The sequence below is a fragment of the Myotis davidii genome, unplaced genomic scaffold (genome assembly GCF_000327345.1).
Source record: "Myotis davidii unplaced genomic scaffold, ASM32734v1 scaffold268, whole genome shotgun sequence".
Taxonomy (NCBI): domain Eukaryota; kingdom Metazoa; phylum Chordata; class Mammalia; order Chiroptera; family Vespertilionidae; genus Myotis; species Myotis davidii.
Window position 1 is genome coordinate 5,822,298 of NW_006383015.1, and position 5,437 is coordinate 5,827,734.

The window sequence follows — 5,437 nt, forward strand, 5'->3', positions numbered from 1 at the left end:
AGCTCTGAGGCCCTGGCCTGCTGAAAGCATGTATCTAGGGTTTGTTTAGCTTCTATCATTGCAACTTTGTTGCTTAGAGGGGAGCTCAGAGCGGGGCCGCGGCAGGGAGGAAGCTTGGCTTCCTCCATCACTGGAGCAAGCAAGCCTCCTGCTCACTCCAGCTCCGTGGTTGCCAGACGCCATCTTGGTTGGGTTAATTTGCATATAGTCGCTCTGATCGGCTGGTGGGCATGGCTTAAGGCATAGCGAAGGTACAGTCAATTTGCATGTTTGTCTTTTATTAGTGTAGATCATTTAGTCCCATTTTACTCACCTATACATTTGAACTCTTGCCTCTTTGGGGAAATAGAAAGAAAATACAGATAACGTGGCTACCATGCAAGTTGGGAAATTTTGAAGCTTTTCTTTCAAGTGATTGAAAAGCACCTGCTGGTAGGCAATTCTGAAGCTTAAAAGGAACTGTATGGGCCAGAGTGTCTGCTGATTACTTACCCCTGCCAGGGAGTGGGGCTGCCAGATAGGCCGAAAGAACCCCTCAGAACAGAACGGGACCGCGTTGTATAAGGACTTGGTAAAACATCATCTCATTCCATAGGTGAGTTTTGTATGGGTGAGTGGGGAGGTGGACGCAAACACAGTCCTCCTGATGAGGATTCATCGTTGGCAGAAGGCTGCTCCCACCTCTCCCTTCACTGCTCATTTGAAGCCTACAGAGGAATGGGACCTGTATAATTTTCACAACAAAATATTGGTACATATTTCCAACCATAAAGAGGAACGCCTCTTTTCCGTTTTGCTTATAAAGACATGGACTAACACTGTTGATCAAGATCCCTTTTCAAATATCTTTTCAAAAAAACAGTCCAAATGTTTGTATACTTTTACCCGCTGTACTCACAGTCTGTAATCTCCCAAGGAAACCCCAGCACACCTGTGCCTCACATCATAGCCATGCTCACCCAGCAGGTGCATTTAAGGAAGGAATCTGTTAGCCCAGTAATAGGCCTGTTGAGGAAGGGAGGAAATGCTGCAGCGCTTTGGAAATACTCTCTCAAGGAAATTAAAAGTGTGCCGTACCGTGCGCCTCTGTTTATGTCCCTGTTTCCTCCATTGGCAATAGCTTCTGTCAACTCATGAATTCTCCCTACGAATGATACTGAAAATTGCTACAGGATTACCCAGTTGCACCTGCATGTTAAACCAACTGCGTGCTAATCCTAAACTCGAGCTTAGGTAACTCTCGCTTTATGCTTCTTTGATCTGAAAACGAAACAGAGTCCTCTCCTCAAAAGATGTGATATTTAGGAGAAAAGTAAAAAGAGCCCCTCTGCTCAGGGGGCTGTCTGGCATTTGCTTTATTTTGAGTGTGTGTGTGTGTGTGTGTGTATTTTGTTTTGCTTTTGTTTTTAAGATGGGGAGAATTTTCTTAAAAAAAAAGAAAGAAGAAGATGGAGTCTTATGGCCTACCTTCTACCACCGGTCAATGACCCAGTCACCAAGAAAATATGCGGGATGAAACAGAGAAGGCCTGGTTGCTAGGAGGTCAGAGGCAAGGGAACACAACAAAGCTTACGCATGCTGCCACTTCGGTAGGAGACATATAATATCAGTTACTAGAACTTCCATTCTGCATTGGAGACCACTGACTGTCCACTAAAGCCAGTCCTGCCCCTCTTTCATTGTAGCTGAGCGCACAACAGATCAGCAGAAGACTTCATTCACAGCCTCCCAGATGTGGCTGACTCCCTCCTCACCAGTGGAATAATGTGGGATGTGATGGATTCCTGGTCTGGGGCTGAAGGCATCAACATGCACCCCTCTATTCTCCTGACTTTCCTACAAGCTGGAATGCAGACATGCCTTTGACAGGCATGGGGCTCACAGACGAGGATAACCCAACACCATGAAAGGAATCTGTGATCTGGAGTGCCCACATGGAGCAAAGCTAACCTGAAGTAAGAGGAAAATAACTTTCTATTCTTTTCAACGATTGTGTTTTTGAGCCTCTTTGTAACTGTAGCCTTAGCTTTCACTCTTACTACCACACATTATAACATCTGAAATTAAGGTTTTAGCATGAAACTAAAGTGCCCTCAAATGATACCTGTTTTCTCTGTTTAATATAAATCTTCCCTGATTTCTAGAGGTATTCTGTTATAAGGGCAATAATATAATGGTTGTTTCCTGAGTTTCTACAAGACAAGTTCACAAATTAAAAGAAGGAACATCATATTTTTCCCCTTGCTTCTTTAATAAATGTGCTAGCTTTAATAAATTGGCTTTATCACAACATAACCAGGGTCTCTCATTTAAATTCATTCATATGAGAAGACAAGAACCCAGGTGGGGCCAGCCCACCCCCCAACCCCGACTCAGAGGGCTCTCTGGTAATACCTTTAAGGTGTCTGTGAGAGGTACCAATAACAACGAGGGTGAGCCCTAATCCAATATAACTGGTGTTCTCAGAAGAAGAGAATATTAGAACGTAGACATACAGAGAAAACCAGGTGAAGACACAGGAAAAGATAGCTACTGGTATATAAGGAGATATAGATATAGATAGATAAGGAGAGAGGCTTCAGAAGAAACCAACTTTGCCAACAATATTGATCTTATTTCTTGCCTTCAGGACTGTGGAACAATAACCTTCTGTTGTTGAAGCCACACAGGCTGTGCTACTTTGTCGTGGCAGCTTTAGAGGACTAATACAGGTGCTAAGTGTCAAGCATTTTTCTCTGAAGCCAGAACCAAGGAGGCGTTCTTTGGTATGGTTCTCTAACAAAACAAAACAAATCGGTTCTATATGATTTCTAGTTATTCAAATCTGTGAATAATGAGAATAAAGCAAGAATGTGTTCATGCTTTGATTATATCTGAACTTTCAAAACAATTCTAAACCTTACCCAAAATAAGTTTGGCTCCATGCCCTACGTTATATTCAAAAGTGAACTCACGATAAAGACCTAACTGTAAAAAGTACAGATAATAAAATAAAATGTAGAAGGAAGTCAGTTTTTCAGCCTACGAGTGGATAAAGACTTTTGAACATGAAGCTAAATCCTCAAATCACAATGTCAAAATTGAAGATGTGTGGTTCACTCATGTGTAGGTGTTTCTGGGGAAACCACAGTCTCCAGGCTTTGGTGAAAGGGAAAGTGCCAGAGGGGAGCTGGCTTTTATAGACAGAAGTCCCCATCCTTGGTCCTTGATTTGTCCATCTTCCTGTAAATGAGGACTCCAAATCCTCAAAATTTTATTGGTCCAAGAGGCATGATCTAACTGGTCAGAGCTGCACAGCTCCCATTGGATTGGGAAAACCTCAGTCCTATTGGTTGAAATAGGATTCCAGGAACTCCTTTATAAGGGTTGGCTCAGATGGCAGAAGCGCAGTGCAGGCAGGCAATTCAGTGCAAAAGCAAATAGTTCAGTGCAGGCTGATCCCTGAAGTGCACTTTGCGTGAGAACCCCTATTTTGAAATAGCTGCTAGGTCTGTCTGTTTTGTTTAAAAATATATTTTATTGATTTTTTTTACAAAGAGGAAGAGAGAGGGAGAAGGAGTTAGAAACATGGGTGAGAGAGAAACATCAACCAGCTGCCTCCTGCACACTCCCCACCAGAATCGAACCTGGGACCCTTGAGTCCACAGACCAACACTCTGTCCACTGAGCCAAGCTGGTTAGGGCTGTTTTGTTTTTAATTCGAGATCAGTTAGTAACCAGAGCCCTTCTTAGTAGGCACCTTATTTCTCAGCGTTCAGAACGGATACTCTAGAAAAAGTGAACAGACAGCCTAGAGAAGATATCTGTAACATCTACAGACAAAGGAGATTAATATTTAGACTATCCTCCGCTCAAAAAATCAAAACATAATAAAAAACTTATGCAAATCAACAAGAAAATAATGCAATACCCAATAGGAAAATGAGCAAAAGATATGAACAGGTAAATCTCAGTAAAGGGCCAGATGTCAAAACAAGCAGATGAAGAAAAGCTCAACACCATTAGCAACAAAAATGCTGAAAGTTTAAACATATCAGTATTCCACATTGTCTATTAGAATTGCAAAAACGAGAACACTGGATAATATCAAGTGTTGCAGAGAACATAGGAATGACAAAAACTATTAGATTCTGTTGCAGGGAATATGAACTAGTCCATTAGTTCTGGAAAGCAGAATACCAAGAGAATCCCCCTCTTAGTATTCTTGGAAGGTTGTTTCCAGGAGCCCTACAGATACCAAAATCTGCAGAAGCTCAAGTCCCCTGTAGAAAATGGTGTAGATCAATGCATATAGTCGACCCTCCGCATCTGCAGATACCCAACCGTGGAGCAAAAATACTATTTTCATTCTGCAGTTGGTTGACTCTTCAAACACTAAACCTGGGGATACTTAGAGCTGACTGTATATGTACTGGAAAAAAAAAAATCCATATAGAAGTGGACCCAAGCAGTTCAAACCTTGCTGTTTAAGGATTAACTATATAAATTTAGCATATTGTGGTGATTACCGTATGGAGGAAAAGAAAAGGGTGGGGGAGGAAGAGGGTTTAAGAAAAAAAATAAAATAAAATAGGGTCTTGCATGCACTGATGATGCTATACTGAAAATCAAGGAGCATAATTAGCTTAGTTCTGCATCTGAGATTTAAAGACACACACACACACACCATACCCCATCCCCCACCCCAAGTTGCTCCTGAATTTATTTCAGCACATTATTCTGCAAGCCACATCTGCAATGGGAAATGCTAGTAAAACTGTCAGATCTCATTAAACTCTCCTGGTTACACTGTCTCAAGTGGTTCACAACCAGCGGCCCTTTGGTCTCTCCTCTCTCCCCAGGGACATTTGCTGTTGGCAATTTGTTACCACACGGGAGAGGGGTGCTCCTGGCATCTACTGGATAGGGGCCAGGACAGGGCTGCGCTTGCCACATGGACCAGGCCCACCTCCCCCGACAAAGAAGTAGAGCTGAGGTTGGGAACCCCATGCCATCTCTCTGAGTTGCCCATTCTGAGGGGTACGGGAGGGGCTGCCCTGCACTCGACCAAATGCTCCTCTGTTCGGCCCCATCTCACTCTTCCATCCGCCCCTTCCACTCCTCTTTCATTTCCGCTCAAGCGCAGTCTACTGTGTATGAGCCTCCCTCACCCTGGTGGCAGGTGTCATTCATCTACTTAAATATCAGATTCCAATTGCTCCTGAAAAGACTGTGAATGGAATCAACTGGCAGTAATTACTGCCTTTAATAAGGAAAGGCAATTGCTAAGATGCCTCTCACTCCTCTTCCTTTTCTCTCTCATCAGTGGCTCCTCCACACACCCATCTGTTCAAATAGGACGAGAATCCAATTTAAGATTCACTGGGGGCCTCTACTAAATAGTCGTGAACTTGGTGAAGCAGATAAGGGTCCCAGGACAGTTAGAAAGAACAAACTC